The sequence below is a fragment of the Lissotriton helveticus genome, chromosome 11, assembly GCF_964261635.1.
Source record: "Lissotriton helveticus chromosome 11, aLisHel1.1, whole genome shotgun sequence".
Classification (NCBI taxonomy): domain Eukaryota; kingdom Metazoa; phylum Chordata; class Amphibia; order Caudata; family Salamandridae; genus Lissotriton; species Lissotriton helveticus.
Genome location: NC_136072.1, coordinates 1,116,399,820 through 1,116,418,952, shown reverse-complemented (window position 1 = coordinate 1,116,418,952; position 19,133 = coordinate 1,116,399,820). Strand labels below are relative to the sequence as shown.

Here is a 19,133-nt window from a genome sequence, read left to right as displayed (position 1 = left end):
TAATGAGCAAGGCGTCAATGTAACTTCCATTCATTCCTCTGCCTCGGCCGGGCTATCAAAGAAGTGGGATATCTGATCATGTATCACTTTTAGCCTGGCCAGGAAGAGGAGAGCATATTTCAAGTTATGACCTCTAATCTGTTTTTAGGTCTCGCCTAGCGCAGTGTGCATGCACTGCTCTAGGAGAGGGCTCTCGGATTATCTTCAGACTTCCAAGAGCCTTCTCCGTGTGGGTGTGCCTCCTTCCACACATCCCATTGGCCTTTGCGTGTGGCTTTCAATAATTGAAAGCATGCAAATGACCAAAGACGGGTAAATGTCCTGCCTTTCCTCAAAAGTATCACTGCCAGGGCCTAGGGGTCTCAGGAGCCTGCAGGGTGCCATCTGTTCTGGATCAGGTTTCAAATTAGCTTTCACTTCGCAGGCACGATGGTAGCTGCATTCCTTACAGCGCATGCGTACACACACCACTCGCGGGCTTGTTTTTTTTTGTTTTTTTTTAATCAGCCCGACACCCCGGACTTCATCATTATCATTTGTTACCTAAAACAACACGCCGAGCACTACTATGTTCTACTTTTCCTCCCTAGGATATTGTATTTTTCTCGTAGAACAGCACTGTATTTTTCTTTTTTTTATACAATTTCCACTCTTCCCGGGTTTATACAATTTCCACTCTTCCCGGGAGCAACAACCCAAGCTCAAATGTACGATGCCCTAGTAAAATAGCGCACTTATTCGTTTCCAACAGCGCCTACGAACTTTGTAATATTTTGCTTCATTAACAATTCATGGAGTTTTAATTTTATACAGGAGCTCAGAAACTGTTGGAAAGCAGCCATTTGTTTTTCAAATACAAGAGATCCATATTAGGAGGAAATTTACGAGACCGTAGCAAAAGGCTGTGAAAAATATAAAGTGTTTTAGCCATACATGTTACAGTTACAGTTCAGTATAAACTCCACTGCAGGGACAACAGCGAAGCCTACTTCCTCCATGCATACGGTCAATACTGAATAAACAGAACGGTCGAGAGAGAGAGAGAGAGAGAGAGAGAGAGAGAGAGAGAGAGGAAAAAAATAATATTAGCAAGACGAGCAGGTGCAATCTCAATCTCCATTCCTGACCCAAGATGGCGACCGCTGTCACTGCTTCTTCTCTGTTTTATCGACAGGCTGATTTGAAAGCCGCTCTTCTCGAAGTAACAGCTTCGTAAAAAAAAAAAATGACCTAGTCCTGGAGTACGTAAGAGAGGCGGACAGTCGTCGCTAAGGGTGGGCGTAGTGGGCGTAGTGGGGCTCCGCGGAGCTACGCGGAGAGGGCGAGAAGCTACGCCCACTCCCGCACTCCGCGTAGCCCCACTACGCACCTCCCACCCGCTCTCCCCTACATGCATTATTTAAGCAATTACCCTGAATAAAACAACTTTAAAGCACTTACCTTGTCCGGGGCTCGTCCGGGGCTCCCTCTTTGAATAGCGTCCTTTCCTGGATACCAATGCGCATGCGCGGGCGGCCGCGCATGCGCATTTCTCCCGAGAAATGCGCATGCGCGGGCGACCGCGCATGCGCATTGGTATCCAGGAAAGGACGCTATTCAAAGAGGGAGCCCCGGACGAGCCCCGGACAAGGTAAGTGCTTTAAAGTTGTTTTATTCAGGGTAATTGCTTAAATAATGTATCTAGGGGAGGGCTGGAGGGAGGCGGGTGGCGGCCGACTCGGCTACGCACACGGAGTGGGCGTAGTGTTGCCGGCTACGCTGTCTACGCAAAATGCGTAGAAGGCAACACTACGCCTACTCCGTGGGCGTAGCCGATTCGGACGCCCAGGGTTACTCGTCGCCAGGAGCTTCTGGTACCGGAATTCACAGAAGGTGGGTTAACGGGCAGTGGGTGTGACTGTATATGGTCACTTCCTGTCATGTACATAAAATATGTATTATACATCATTTGTAACTCCTGTTTTGAAATTGCTTCTCAAATAAAAACAACCTATGTTCTCTAAGCTCCCGAATGTAAATAAGGTAATTCTAGCACACAACCTTTACGCTCTGGAAACGAGATGCAAAGTAACATGGTGCCTGGGTGCTGAGGGCTTCGGGGCACACATCCAACCACAGGGATTCTCACAACATTTGTTTCCAGGACGGAGGGCTTTAAGTGGGCCGGGTCTCACCGGTGCTGAGCACCTGCAGTTTTTAGGTTGTTACGCTGCATCGCAAAACACTTAGAAGGACCCAAAGGTGAGACCTATTGGCTATGCCAATGCGTGTTTAACTTCCTGGAACGATGCTCTCAGCCTTTGTACTGTCAGGGTGAAATCTGGGTACAGAGACATTCTTTTGTTCTCAAATTGTATTGGGGCTTTTTCTCGAGCTGCACGAAGCAGTGTGTCATAGTCTTTGAAGTTAAGTGTACGCGCTATTATCGGCCTAGGTGGGGCACCAGGACGCTGGGGTCACGCTGGTATTCTGTGCCATGTCTCTACACTAAAAAATTCTGTGTGGCCCTCCGGTGCAATCCAATTTCTGAACTATTGTTCTATGTATTGGGTGGGGTTTGATCATTCTCTGCACTCCGACAGTCCCACAATCCGTATGTTGGTGCATCGGGCCCTTCCTTCAGCGTCATCCACTCTATCCTGAAGGCCAGATAGCTTCTGACGCAATTGTTCAAGTTGTTCTGAGTGGGTCTTGTGCTGCGGCATTATTCCTACAATGTGCATTTTGTTGGTTCTAACCATATCTCCTAACTTGCTATGGTCAGCTTTCAGAAGTGTAAGTCCTGTAGTTGCTGTTCTGGAGTCTCGCACTTCCTGTAATATTAGGTCTAGTTTATCAGCTTGCACACCCATAGCTGTCGGCAGTATAAAGTCTGGATCAGGGGCACTGCTTGGGTCTTCCTGCTCAGTGTGGTCGGGTCTTCCCAGTGTCATATGTTCATTTTGTTTCCCCCTGGTGCATCCCATGTTGCACAATAGGTACTATGTAGCGTATTGATTGCACTGCGCTTGATTTCTCCCCAATATATGCCACTTTTATTACGTGTCTCTCACCCTGTTGCAGCTCATCAGTTCCAGGCCCAGTCAGATTGTAGTCCTGGTTCAGGCTTTCAGTGGAGCTCTTGTCATACACACAGTTCCCTGCAGTCGTCACAGTATTCTAAGGCCCTTACATGTGATAAGTTCTATAGGAGCAGTCTAGAAGATTGTTATGATTTTTCCCAGGCTTCCAGAGCGGAGGCTTTACTTAGCCCAGCAGGGTGCAGTACTCGCGAATCGCTGCGTCTTCAATTCAGGGAAGTCCGTGAGACAGCAGATTACCAGCCGGGTCGCGCATCAACCTCCTGCTGTGCTTCTCTTTGATCACGGTCTCCGTGCTCTTCCTTATGTGGCCATCCTTTCCATACATGTTTCCCAGCACAGCAGGGTTATTTCACCCGTCCGCATATGGCCTCTGTAGGTTCTGCACAGCTTTACCCACAGCAGCATCTGTGGGGGATGCGCTGTTGTGCAGAGATTGTTGCCGGCCTCTGGGGATCTGCTCTTCCTCCACTCCAGCCCAGCTGCTACGCAGATAGGAGTCTTCTGCTTGTGCAGGGATGACCTAATCATATGGATCCTCAGCCACTTTCCCCTCCGTTGAATCAGGCAGGGTAATAATAATAATAATAATAACCTGGGTACCTTCCGCCCACGCCAATCCCTGTCTCCAGCTCTCTATACGTAAAACGGCAGCTCCGGTGATCTCAGGGAGTGGTATTGGGAAAGTGCAGATCCGTTGTCGCCTCTCCACATTCCTGCTTTTGCTCCGCTTCACCGGTCCGAAAGCTGCGTAGCACAGCTTCAAGGAATGAATGAATGTTTATGTGCAAGAAGATGTCTATTCCTGCACATACAGAGTAAAATAAAAATTCCCTTGGAATCAGTACACTTCCTGCACATAAACAATCAGTACACATTGAAGGTGCAACTCGTCATTTTTCAATGATTGTTGATGTGCAGGAAGGGAGACCTTCCTACACATGAACAAGCTCTAGTGGCGATTTGCTTTTTCTATGACAGTACACATAGAAACAGCAAAAACGAGGAGAAATTAATAATTTCTCCTTGTTTCGCCAGGTTAAGACCAGGATTCCCTGGTATTATTTTTGGGTGCTGCCTCCTATTTACGCCGCCTTGTAAATAGAGGGCAATGTCAAAAAGCAATGAGTGGTGTGCGACAGAATGCCTACCACAACACCCATTGCTCACCCCTTTCACGCTAAGAGAGGTGTGAAAGGGGGCCTTACTTGCAAGGTGGGTTTAACCCACTTTAAGTGGCTTAATGCCGCCTTGTAAATATAGAGAAGGACGTTCCTGTGGCGTAAAGCCGTTGTATATATGTGTTGTAATCTCACTTGGTACGCCCCCTCCTATCTCCCTCCCCTTGGTACAGCCCAGTGCTGAATGTGTGAACATTCCACAGCTGACTCCAGCTGACTGGAACCTTTGATGGTGTTGATATGGAATAAAGAAGACTCCTGTTAATCTATCTGTACGCCTCTTCTTTGTAACACTGGCGACACAAAACCGTGTGGGGACGGTGCACCATCACCCCCAATACGTACTCCAGTTACAGCAAGTAATTTTAAAAGGATTTCTAGCTTACCTTATGATGAAGGTTAAAATTGAGCTTCAAGGTATCCTGGCATACTGAACACAAGATTCTTCTGCCTCGACGTGGTTTTTGAAGTTGAGAAGAGCACCTCTCTGAGGGCGAAGTTTCTCCGCAGAGAAAGCAGTCTCCAGTCGAGGAGAAGTGAGAAAAACAAGCTGTGCTCTGTAGAAACCTTGTGGAAGTCAGCAACTCCACTATTCCTGCATCTTGTACCAACAATAACAATCGTTAGTGAGGTGAGCGAAACAGCCTGCAGCGCTGCTTTGGTTGGAAATGAAGGGGGGGCCTTTTTGCTTGTTTAAGTGGACCCTGTGAGCGGAGCGGTTTATGGCATACCTGGCCAGCGTACGGCCCTTCAAGAGGTCAGTGGACTCAGTATGATTAATTATAAAAAAGCTGTTAGGTGCCACGGGGGTTGTGATCAACTTAAGAAGAACTGTGAGCAGGCGTGGAATTTCTTTGGAGGCCCTGCTGGATTGTAATTCCCCCCAACGAAGTTCCAGCTTCACTCTCCGGGGAGCACATCATCGCCTGAGGCGGCGCTGACGGCGTGCGAGTTTTCCCCAGAGAGCGACGTTGTGCCCTGGCCAGCGCAGATAAGGAATGGCAGGGGCATTTTAATCTTCAGCTGAGAGTTTGCGGGGGAAGCCCTGGGGTCAATCGTTAACCCAGCTGGAGCAGCGTTGCCTCACGACGTGCTCCAGCCTTCCCTTCCTGAAGCGCGTCATCACCTGAGGCGGCGCGAACGGAGTGAGAGACCTCCTTCTCAGCGCTGCTTCAGAATATTAACTCCTTCCTCACTGCAAGTCACATTTTGCAAGCCTGTTCCTCCTCTCGTTGACAGGCACAGCATGGTTGGCCTCAAGAGTTATAATTCGCCTGTCACCCCTAACGCTGACAGGCACAGCGTACTGTTAACGCTGCTTCAGAAATTTAACTCTTACCTCAACTCTGTCAAAATTACAAGCCTGTTCCACCCTTCGCTGACAGGCACCGCATTGGTTGGCCTTTAAAGTAAGCCTGCCACCTCCTCTCGCTGACAGGCACAGCATTGTTAGACTCAAGAGTTTTAACTCGCCTGTCACTCCTAACGCTGACAGGCACAGCATGCGGTTAACACTGCTTCGTTTAACCCTTGCCTCATCTCAGTCATAATTACCTTCGCTGACAGGCGCAGCATTGGTTGAGAATTAAGGGTTCGCTTGTCATCCCATACACACTGACAGGCACAGCATACTATTTTAACAGTACTCTAGGTTATTCTATGAGCCAACTGGGGCAACCACTAACCTACACGCCTGTCACCTCCTATGAGCTAATAAGCACAGCTGGACATTCTAGTTAATTATACTGTTTTCTCAGAAATAATTCCACTTGGAGGGTGGGGGGGCTTAAGGGGACACTTCACCTGTGAGCTCTCCACCATCAGCTTTATTTCGTGAAGTATTTCTGTACCCCTCCTGGTTAAAATGGCGTGCACAAACACGTCACAGCCACCACCTTTCCTCAATGAGGTGGGAGAGCTGCAATTACTATGGAAACAATGGTTTGGACTTTTGGAGTCCTATCTTATAGCAATAGGAGGTGAACATTTTTCATCATTGCGGAAACTACATACCTCACTTCACAACCTAGGAATTGAAGGGAAAAAAACCTATGATAACATATCAGCGGAGGCAGAGGAGGACAGTGATGATGATGAAAATGTATACCTTGCAGCAGTCAACAGATTAGAAAAACATTTTGGTAAAACAATAAATGTTGTGTTGGAAAGGCACAAATTCTTTTCGAGGGTACAGGGGAAGGGAGAAAAAGTTAAAACGTATATTGCAGCCCTTAAAGGTCTGACCAACACATGTAAATTTGAGATCCTGTAAGATTCTCTCATTAGGGACCAGCTAGTAAGGTGTACTAACAACGCAAAGATACAGGAACGACTCCTAGTTGCTAATCCAGACCTAAAACAAGCTATCGACATCGCTGTAGGAATCAAACACACCACAGATTGCATGGTAGCCATGAAGGGAGAAGGGGAGAAAAACACGGAGGTAAATGCTATAAAAAGCAGGAGATCCATAAGGGAAATAAGAGTAAAGGACCCAGTGTTGTTCCACCAGAGACCAAACTAAAATGTTTCAGGTGTGGTAGCCCCAGCCACCTTGCTAATAACGTAGGGTGCCAGGCCAGATCGGTCACTTGCCAAAGATGTGGGAGGAGGGGCCACTTGGCCAGACTCTGTAGAGATCACCAACCCAAAAGAGTTCACTCCATCGAGCATGAACCTCCCCAAGAATTTAAATTGGTGTTTAAAGTACAAGAAGGGGACAAGACTGGTGATTATCCGTCTTGTACCCTCACTTTGGACCAAAGGGAGGTCACTGTATTGGCCAACTCGTGCTCACCCTACACCTTGGTGGAAGCAGACACTGTGATGTATTTCTATGGGTACTGTATCGATCCCCCTATTCCTGAACCTGGTTTGGTTAATAATTAACTAGCAGCCATCTAACGGCGCAAAAACCCGTTATCTGATTAAGCCACACCACGGCACAGAAGCGCATTATCTGATTAAGTCATAACGCATGCCATCTAATTAGGCAAGCGATATTCCTCCAGCCCCCTGATAGGCATACGGAGTTCTCAAAACAAATCAAACCTACAGCGACCTGGGAAAATCACCGCAGCCATTGTTTTGATTTCATCGAGAACTTCAGTAAAGAATGTGCGAACGAACCCGTTCGTATGACATCCTTATTGACGTATTTATGTCCATCCTTACGTCAATCTCGGCACCTTTCAGGCATAAATATTACCGACATTGCCTTAAGCAAACACACGTGGTGGTGACGAGATTGGAGCAGCGAGACTTGCCGAGGAGCCCAGCTGAGAGCGAAGCCCACAGACGCTGCCCCTCCTTCCTGACGCGCTGAGAGAGAGAGACACTGCTTTTCTCCTGCCGAGAAATCCAGCTCCGGCGCTTCCAAGCCGCCCTCGCAGGCAGCTGGAATATCAAGACCTGGGATAAGAGATACCAGCCCTCCAACCTTCTAGATCCCAGGTACAGAACTGAATAACCCCTTGCAGAGAATTCTTGAGTCAGTCCCTTGGCAAAACAAACTTAACTTAAACTGCTACTTATCTACTCCCGCCCACGTGTTAGGCTTAGGTCAGGTACACTGGGGTAGGCGTGGTTAGAAGCACCAGTTGAGTACGATTAGTCAATGTATATATGTATGTATCTATTTTATCCATTTTAAAGTATCATATGGCTCAGAAACCATATCAATGCTTTTACAGTATTATTTTATAATTCTGTCTTTACTGTATGCACTTTACTTAACTATAAGTATTGCAATAATAACGATTCATTTCTCTTGTACGAGAAAAGAGACTGATCAATAAATAACATCTTTTATTGAACACGCCCATCTCTTCCTTTCTCTACAAACTGGTGAAACTAAGAATGCACTGAACTGACTGAGTAAAATAAGTTGTCTTTTGTTTTCACACGACTCTAGAGATACACTCTTGATTAGGGGAGAGCAAAGTTGTCATGTTCTATGGTTGTCAGAAACTAAATCCCTTCTTGTCTATCCAGGGAGGTTCAGATCCTCCTTGCCTATTCGAGAAAGTTTCTAGTGAACTCTGAGCTAGCTGGCAAACACAAAACTTTAAGTCTAATATCGTCGGTAGAAGACCTAGTTAACCTCTGCCCTAGGTCTATACTATTGAAGATATTATTCCAATGCGCAGAGCCTATTGGGATGATAGGAACTACACTACATGGCGCCCAAACGTTTGGATAGGCGATAAAACTAACGCAAGACACTAGAGTAACTCAGTCGTGCTTTTTCACACAGAGCCCCTTTTTCCCCCATAATACTCCAAAGACGTCTGGAGTGGGTGAAAGGTCATATCCGCCAAACCTCGCAGGAGGAGACTCCTATGTATGGTTCTTGGTTTATTCAACGTTGAAGGATATACTGTTCCAAAATATTGTGCATCTAATCTTTGTTTCCGTGGAAACCTGATCTGCAAACAAACAAAATAACCTTTCTAACAGTAAAATGTCAGACAGTGAAGTAGAAAGGGAGACAGCTAGAATAGCAGCTGAGCTCATAGCAGCTGATAATACTCTGCTACAAAATGACCCGGATATAATACTCATCCCGGTCAACATAAGAAAATCTATAACTTTAAAACTTATAGAAAATGGGCTGACACCAAGAGGTGGTACAGTCATATTCGTAATTGAGGCACACGAATATCGGCAGACAGAGGTATTCTATTCATGGATAAACTTTCCAGCAGCAAACGCTGTAACAAAGGACTTCCACTATTACAAAATAGAGGAACCTCCTAATGAGTACACTCCTTTCGAGGAGGTGGAAATACCACTCAAATTCCAAGAGCACCTGCTCTTGTTTAATGGCGCCCTAAAACATAATAATCACATCACCAGGCTCGGTCCACTAGGTAGACCAGGAGCAACGTGGCCGGTCCTAGCCGGATACACACCACATCCAGACATTGAAGAAATGCCTGCAGCAGACCTTTTAGCACAGCTAAAACAATTAATAAAAATACATAGACAATTAGTCCAATATGTAATGTGGACTTCAACAGTCCAACCAGCAATTAAAATTCCACAGCTGACCCCTCATCAGGGGAACACAAATAAAATTACACCACAGAACATACAGTCCTGTCTAGGTAAAGTACCCGCAAAACGGGAACAAATTCCTTTCTGGCTAGCACAAAAAATCACTCAAATAGAGGCGGTGTTTCCAGATACCACCCCTGTTGAGAAACACAGGATTCTGACTATCTGTCTTCCAATGGGAATCGCACCACATGTGGAGGACTGTGACACTTGGGGAACAGTCTTTGCTTCCATTTACACAAAAACACATGGTGTTCCATCCATGTCAGTAAGACCAGATGTGCTAAAACAAATTCAAGACGAATACGGTCCAGAACCCGCTTTAACTCTCGGTATGAAATTACTGAAAGACTTCAAGCAGGTCTCTGCAATATTATTAGCCAACATAAAGGGAGAAGCAGCAAATGTGGCGATCCGCCAGAGGTTAAAAGAGACAAATATAGCAGACCAACCATCTGAAATTGCCAGAATTTTAGAAAAATCCTATGAAGAACTAGGAAGAGATAGTTTGGGTGGAATACCGGTGAAACCCCAACTAATTGAAAGTCCTGAAAAGGTATTTATTAAAAATAATCTAAACACTCAAAAAAAGAGCTGGGATGGAAATAAACAATCCACTCCTAAAGAAAAAAGATTCCAGTCCAGAGGAAGGTCTCCTCGGCGGAGAGAAAGATCTCCTGACCAAGGACGCAAGTCTCCCAAAGGGAGGCCTCTGTGAAAAAAATACAACCTTAGAAATAGGGATAATATAAAAAAACCTGATAGATATCAAGATATTGATACGCGTCCCTCTCAATCTTTTCAGACTTCCTCGCAGAAATCGGAAAGAAGAGGACGATCAGAACACAGGGAAGAGCACGTCAAGTCCAAAGACAAGGAACCTGCTCATCAAAATAAAAAATTACAATTTCCGAAGAAGAAGGTAGCCAGTATTAAAGTAATAAATCATGCCGAGAATACTGAGGACACAGCTGAAAAACGGAGAATGGGCTCAGACAATGCTAGACAGCGCAGCAGAAGTGAGCATAGCTCGCAAAGTCCTTATGAATCATCTGGATACAGTGGACACGAATGAATACATTCAAGTGGAAACTGCAGATACCAGAGTTAGCAAACCTCATAAAATATATGAAATAACATTGCGTATAGAGGGGGATAAGACTAGAAAACTAAGGGGACTATTTTGGGATAATCTCTCCAAGGGCTATGACATCCTTCTAGCTGAACGAGACTGGCCACCCGAGTTTGTCAGGGAGTGCCCACATGGCGAAGAAATAATTATGCCTGCCTTCTCAAATCATATTCCAATTCATAAAAAATATACACTTGCAAGAAAGTGGGCAGTAGCTCAAGCCCCTGCCTTATATAAAAATCATGTGGGATGGGATGAGGACTCTCCTCCTGACAAAATCCAGTTAAAATCACAACCTACTGCACAGAGGCAGTACCCAATTAAGCAAGAAGCTAAACAACAGGTAAAAGAGATCCTAGATCAACTTGAATACCAGGGGGTGATTGAAACTTGCACCTCACAAATGAATAATCCTTTGTTTCCTGTCTCCAAACCAGACAATTCATATCGTCTTGTTTTGGATTACAGACATCTTAACTCATGTTGCAAAACCTTTGCAGTACAAAACTCGCATAGTGCTGCACTAATGAATAACATAGTGCGCAAAAAATACAAAACAACATTAGACATCTCTATTGGATTCTTTTGTCAAAATATAGCACCAGAGAGCAGATATTTGACGGCGTTCTCAATAAATGGCGCGCAAAAATTTCTGTTGTTTACCCCAGGGGCACAAGAACAGCCCAGGGTTATTCTCAGCGAGAGTAACAGAGTTACTACAAACATATGATGACGAGGCATTATCTTATGTCGACGACATCTATCTAACAGATGATGACTTGGATACTCACTTGAAGCGAGTGAACACCATAATACTTGGGTTCGCAGCAGAGGGTTACAAATTCAACTTTAAAAAGTCAAGAATTGCCCATCTAACAGTCCTGTTTTTAGGATATGAACTATCAAGTGAAGGCAAAAGCCTGGCTGACAATTTCCTAGAGAAATGTGCTGTAATCCAAGCACCTAAAACATTAAAAAACTTACAATCAATTCTAGGCTTCCTAAATTTCGGAAGAACTTACATTATAAATTATGCAGAGAGAGTTAAACCTCTCTATGATCTAATAAAACCAGATTTTAAAAGAATCAAGTGGACTCAAAAACACACAGAAATTTTGAGATCTTTACAAACAAAATTACAAACACGTGATAACACACGCAACCTTGTGATTCGAGTCATCCCAGGAAGATGCGGATTCACATACCTGACCTCCAATGAGGGAGAAAAGGTACCAATTGCATACAAATCACACTTGTACACAAAAGCTGAAAAGAAGTTCAGTATTAAAGAAAACATTGTTCATGCAGTTCAAACGGCTATAGCAAGAGAAAAAGAAAAAGCTGACGGTAGACGTATCACGGTCAGAACAGCAGAATCAGCCTTTGAGGCATTAACAACCCCATGTAATTTACCAACCACAGCATTGAATCCAGAGTGGATACAATGGGTAAATTCAATTACTACAGAGAAAGTATACTACTATTTTGATCCAGAATTGAAAGAATAAAAATATCTAGATTATGAAAAAACATACCCTCTGCCAATCGACATTCTGCCCTTACGACAGTACGCCTGTGTAATCTATACAGACGGATATGCTCAACCCTCAGTTTGGGGAGAACAAGCGTACAACCCCACATGTGAAGTTACAAAAGAAGTGTGGCGCGGAGGTAAATTAAGACCTCTATTGACAAAAACACACTCAGTGGAGATTAATTCAGAACAACAAACTGAAATTATGGCGTTAAAAATGGTGCTAGATAATGCCGATCGCGAATTCCCGACACTTATAGTGTGCGATTCGCATTACTGCGTCAAATCATACAATAACGATTTGCAGAAATGGATTCAGAATGGTTACAAAGATGACACAGGTGCCACAATAAAGCAGAAAGTACTTTGGGAACAAGTAGTTCTTTTAAAGAAAGAACTACCAAAAACTCACGTGATACATTCAGTGAGTCATCGGCGTGATGGCGTTCACGTTGCAGGGAATTCATTGGCTGAGACAGCCACAGCGGTTGCAACTAAATCGGCTTCCGTAGCTACAAAAAAGCGTACAGTAAAATACATTGACGGTGAAACAGTGCTGGCGGTGAGAACATCATCAAAAGGCGACTGCTCAGCGCTACCGATCAATTACCCACTCAACTATACATACATAATCGATGCAAACTCCGTTCCTTTTGCTCGAATCCCTGGAGTGGGGGACAGAGTTATTCCAAACATGGACAGGAGAGGCTTGTTAATCGCAGACGCACATATGGGTGAGGGTCTTAGACACCTCAAGCTAAAAGATTCCCTAGAAGAATTACAATCAGTGTACTGGTGGCCAGGCATGAGTCTGCATCATCACATTTTTGCAAAAAACTGCCCAGGCTGTAACAGAGATCGCAGTGGTGAGCGAGGAGGACTATTGCCATGGCATTTCGCTCCAGATAAACAACAACAATAAGAAAGTACCCATCATAAAAAAAAAGCGTCATATTAACATAAAAAGACTAATTTTCACTTATAATGTAGACCCCAGCGCTCGGCTGACGTCTGGACTGTTATAAAAAGATTTGCGAGTCTATAATGGCATATACGCTAGAAGCATGCTACGTTTTGACTAAATATTTTCCCTTTAGCCCTCAAGCTTATGGGGAAGCATGGCCAAATGAGCATTGCATAGCGGGACTCTTCTCACTTCCTTCCTGAGGGATACGGGATGGTGTAAAGAAAAAACCAAGGCATAAAGCTATCTATAATGGAAAAGGTATTAGGTTCGGGAGCTGGGTGGGTCAAACATTTAATAAGTGTCCAACGTAGTCTAAATAACCGGCCAAGAAATTCTCTGAAAGGATTCAGTCCGTACGAACTATTGTTCGGGACTAGAATGATGATCCAAGATCTTGATAGTCAGACTTCAGTGGTTAAAGATAAATGCTTTGATATCAAAGATCGTTTGGCTATTTTACAGGACTTAAATGAAACAAGGAAAGACCTGAGCAACATAAAGTTGAAACAGCAGCCAACAACCACTGAAGAGAAATCACCTGTCCCAGCAAGGCCTGTCTGGATTCCAAAAGTCGGGGATCTAGTCAGAGAGAAGATCGCGGTAAAGAAGGAATTTGGGCCTTCTTACAGAAAAGCAGTTCCTGTCTTGTCTGTCAACGGGACAAGATCAGTAGTACTACCGCCCCTTGCTGGTAAAAAGGAGAACCGAGTTGTATCCATCGACCTGGTAAAACCACAATCATGTGGCCGATAACAAACAGTAGGCCAAGTGGACTCCCAAGAAGTAGTAGAACACCAATGTTTGCTACAAATTCAGAGGTTCAAACTAAGAGGCTAATCACATTCGAAATGCCTACAGAACATCAACAAGGACTATGCAACAAAGCAATGGAACTTAAACCTCTAAAAACCCCAAAAAAAACATTTAGTCAAGACACACCAACCTACGATGATGTAACAAAAGACTATGCTGATGAAACAAAGGAAACTTCTAGAACAAAAAGTAATCCAGAAGCAATTGGAACAATTGACAGAACAGCATCCGGCTACTTCATCAACTTCGATGATTCATCTGAAGATCTGAGTGAATCTAAGAAACAGCCATCAACAAAAACTTTTAAAGATAAAGCTAAGGAACTTTTTCAACTGCTGAAAGAAACCTATCTAACTTCTCCATGGATTGAATTTTGGGTGGGATTAGGTGCATTTATCCTCATACTTTGGCTCATCATGGTACTATGCTTGGGACATTTCATTGAGGGAAAATATGCTAAAATGGACACAGCAAGCCAGAAAATCAACTTGGTCCTTAAACCACACACATCTTCACACGTCGAGAAAAGAGAACTTTCTTCAGTCAACTTCACAGCCAACCCTATACCCGGCGGGGTAGCATGGGACAATACTGATTATGAAATCTATGGTCCGGTTGAAATCCTGAAGTATCCACACCAATTCAAGATCTCATTGAGTGACTTTGTTAAACCAAGCACATTTGCTGATGATTGGGACTTTGAAAGTATTAATGATATGATGTCTGACCTAGTGATGTCTGCTAAATTTACAGAACATGATTATTTGCAGGGTTCGTCTAATTATGATCAGATGTTCTGCTACAACAACTATGGTAACCATTATCTACATAAATCTGCACAACCTAGAAATGTTTTAAATTATAGCCAATGGGGACATTGTGCTACTCCTCCAAAAGGTAGCTCGAAAACATTTTATGAGAAATATTCATACTTTTCAGGGTTTAACACAAGTAAAGCAGAAACATTTTATTTCAAATTGTCAAATAAGACAGGTATGAAGACCATGCTTACAAACACAAAATTGATATATTCAGATTCATTTTTTGAGCAAATGAATACATTTGGTTTTGATTTCTGGAACAATAATATTGAAGCAAAAACTGTTTGGGGTACAAGAGATTGGCAAGTACAAGGTATAGAATCATTGTTTAGAGCCTGCATGATCCCAGAACAAATTATATTTTTGAATGACACTATTCAACAAACTACCTGTCTTGGCTTAGCCAAAATCAAAGATTTAAACAAACCGTCTATTCCAAAGCCAACAGTGAACAGTAATAGCTCTATAGATGTTGAGATAGACGTGAACCATATATTAAACCAAAACAGAACAAATCCTGAATGGAAACAATGGTTGATCTGGCCCACAGATACAAATAACTGTCAAGACAGATTCCTGAACAAAATACAGGGCTTCACATTGACCAGGCCAGACCCTAGATATTCCCAAAGACAACATCCAGGGATAGTAACCACCTACAGTGTGGGCAAGCTCTGCCTTCAATGGCTACAAACATCCACACTGGCAGAAATTAAGCAACACCTAACTTTACTTACAGAAGGTGCTGACTTGCGTGATTTCATTATGGGACCACGCAAACAGCGTCAAAAACGTTTCATAGCGGCCTCTATATATGCAGCTTATAACGAAGCCTGGAAAGAAACTCAAACTGAGACAGCAGAGAAAATACGGGAAATTGACCGTATTAATTTGGAAAAATCACTTTCTGTGGTGGACAATGGGTTAATGACTCTGTCCTCCAGAATATATTCTCTGGACAGCATTGTGTCTTCAGCAATCGATATAATATCGCAAGACTTACTGTTGTTACAACACGGTCAGTCCCAATTGCGTTCTATTGTACAGCTTGGCTGGACGTTACAAAATCTGCGTTCAGGCTATGTGCCTTGGCGTTTAATCAACACAACGTCATTATTTAATATCTTTAACCTTACTGATAAACAAATCAGTGTGGCACAGAAGGGTGCTGATTATACAATTCTGAGCATTGAGAAACTCGAGAGATTGCCATTGACAATGTCAGAACGACCTGTCATTGAATGGATAATACATGGGATAATTAATATTCCGATATCAACTTTCAGGTTTCATTACTGCCAAAAATATATACAGGCAGGCCAGTATGAAAGGTTGGGTAAAGGGTACATTAAGTCAACATGGAACTTGCCCTATACACACGCATGTGTCGGTAATAAAGGCCAGAAAGTGTTTCTTAGTGGCAATAATTGTGCAAGGTCACTAAGCAGTACACTTCTGTGTCAGGGTATTAGTTTGCATGGAGCCTGTGAAGGGACTTCAAATAACCTTTCATGTTACCAGCTAGGCACACCTGCAACACAAATAGAACCATTCTTTAGGAGGCTCTCGAACGGGAGTTTCATTCTAATAGTAGATCGCAGATGTTGTAGTTTGCTGCCCGGAAAACCTTATCTCATAACCGTGACTAGGAAGGTCATGTGCTGTGAACGAGTATTGTTCCCGAACGATTCTCCAGACAGGGAGGCAAGGTTATGGCCCAACTTGAAAATTGCTTCTATTCGAATTGATACTTTAAGCAGAATGAAGACAGTGCTCCTACAGACGCCGACCAGGCTAACGTCATCTAAAGAAACGTATGATCTCCAAGTTGCAAGGACAACGGCAGAGATTCATTCATTGTTATTAACTAATTCCCCCATACATTTCGCAGAAATACTGAACGAAATCTTAAATATTTCAGATACCAGTGGTGTCTCAGGTGTATTTAAGACAGTGTTTTCAGGAGCTTTAACACCATTCAAAGCCATCCTGGGTATTTTTCCAGACTTTGTCCATTCCATTTTTGGCGGACTTCCTCTCCTTTTGGGACTAGTGGCAGGCATCCTATTTTTGATCCTGTTATTTCGCTATGGCAAACCATGTCACAGACAAAACACCTGCGACAAGGAAAGAAACGATCCTAGCCATTGGCTACCGGGACCGCATAACTAAAGTCCTTGGACTAGCACGGCTTCGGGACTTGAACATGACCTGGTTTCTTTCATTTAGACCGATGTGGCAACGTTGTGTTATGCCTGTATTAAGGTGCTTGCTATGTGGCGAAGAATGCGTGTTGGACACCTGTCTGACACTACAATCGGATGTGCCAATGGACGCAGAAACCTTGTTGGGTCCGGTAACGGCTCATGCATTGTGCTGTCCCCAGCGGCTACCAATCCTGATGACGGCATTCGTGGAGACTTCACCACTGCGATTGAGGGGTAGTGAAGTACGAGATGAAAGCAGCATCGATCAGGTACGACCTTCAGTCAGCTATGCTGATCAAAACATCAATGGAGGCAATCATGCTCATGAATGCATGGTAACAACTTTTTCCGAGTTAGTGAAGCTGTTGACAGTTTTTTCAACAGTCTGAATAATATAATGTTTTCACCAGAGCAGAAGGAATGACTTTGAGCAAGCTAGCACACGGAGTTCCCTACATCCTGAATTTGGCCTTCACTTTTAAAAAGCGATATAGGAAATTTTTCTCATCAGTTTTTCAGACAGCGGGAACCTTTTTCCCCAAGCCAAAAATATTTACAATTTTTTGGGACACTTATCTTCTGCTTAAAGTAGAAACTATTCTTAGAGAACTGAATTTCTATTTTAGGTACTCTAGAGACATTAGCTACCCTCTAGCATGTTCATAAAAATGTTATGTTGTGATGAAATGGTCTCGCACTTTTCTTCTGTATTAAGAGCCATTTCATGTGTAGTTTTCGCATTTTATTCATGCTGAGTTTAAAATATGTGTTATAGATTTAGCATTATTATACTGCTTGAGTGCATATAGTACATATAATTATCTTTCGTATATTTCATATTTCCAGTTTTCAGAATGCATATGAATGTATTTTTGGGTGGTACGGTATACACATGCACTACTAGTTTTTTACTATGCCTAGATTTGTAAATATGGACATAGTCTACGTGGAGTGGGTGTGATGTATTTCTATGTGTACTGTATCGATCCCCCTATTCCTGACCCTGGTTTGGTTAATAATTAACTAGCAGCCATCTAACGGCGCAAAAACCCGTTATCTGATTAAGCCACACCACGGCACAGAAGCGCATTATCTGATTAAGTCATAACGCATGCCATCTAATTAGGCAAGCGATATTCCTCCAGCCCCCTGATAGGCATACGGAGTTCTCAAAACAAATCAAACCTACAGCGACCTGGGAAAATCCCCGCAGCCATTGTTTTGATTTCATCGAGAACTTCAGTAAAGAATGTGCGAACGAACCCGTTCGTATGACATCCTTATTGACGTATTTATGTCCATCCTTACGTCAATCTCGGCACCTTTTAGGTATAAATATTACCGATATTGCCTTAAGCAAACACACGCGGTGGTGACGAGATTGGAGCAGCGAGACTTGCCGAGGAGCCCAGCTGAGAGCGAAGCCCACAGACGCTGTCCCTCCTTCCTGACGCGCTGAGAGAGAGAGACGCTGCTTTTCTCCTGCCGAGAAATCCAGCTCCGGCGCTTCCAAGCCGCCCTCGCAGGCAGCTGGAATATCAAGACCTGGGATAAGAGATACCAGCCCTCCAACCTTCTAGATCCCAGGTACAGAACTGAATAACCCCTTGCAGAGAATTCTTGAGTCAGTCCCTTGGCAAAACAAACTTAACTTAAACTGCTACTTATCTACTCCCGCCCACGTATTAGGCTTAGGTCAGGTACACTGGGGTAGGCGTGGTTAGAAGCACCAGTTGAGTACGATTAGTCAATGTATATATGTATGTATCTATTTTATCCATTTTAAAGTATCATATGGCTCAGAAACCATATCAATGCTTTTACAGTATTATTTTATAATTCTGTCTTTACTGTATGCACTTTACTTAACTATAAGTATTGCAATAATAGCGATTCATTTCTCTTGTACGAGAAAAGAGACTGATCAATAAATAACATCTTTTATTGAACACGCCCATCTCTTCCTTTCTCTACAAACTGGTGAAACTAAGAATGCACTGAACTGACTGAGTAAAATAAGTTGTCTTTTGTTTTCACACGACTCTAGAGATACACTCTTGATTAGGGGAGAGCAAAGTTGTCATGTTCTATGGTTGTCAGAAACTAAATCCCTTCTTGTCTATCCAGGGAGGGTCAGATCCTCCTTGCCTATTCGAGAAAGTTTCTAGTGAACTCTGAGCTAGCTGGCAAACACAAAACTTTAAGTCTAATATCGTCGGTAGAAGACCTAGTTAACCTCTGCCCTAGGTCTATACTACTATATTATTCCAATGCGCAGAGCCTATTGGGATGATAGGAACTACACTACAACACTTTCACCAAAATGTTTCCCATGTGGCA

General features: G+C 43.5%; 1 protein-coding gene and 1 long non-coding RNA gene across 4 annotated transcripts in view; one reads left to right on the top strand and one right to left on the bottom strand.

Moving 5' to 3' along the window:
* Positions 1 to 5,365, bottom strand: part of LOC144792678 (uncharacterized) — a 132,859-nt gene extending 127,494 nt beyond the window's left edge. Inside the window, exon 1 of the long non-coding RNA XR_013602595.1 lies at positions 4,648 to 5,365. This is a non-coding gene — a long non-coding RNA (uncharacterized LOC144792678). The remainder of the gene's footprint in view (positions 1 to 4,647) is intronic.
* LOC144792677 (allantoinase, mitochondrial-like) overlaps positions 1 to 19,133 on the top strand; it is a 410,909-nt gene that overhangs the window by 156,707 nt on the left and 235,069 nt on the right. The window lies entirely within an intron of this gene.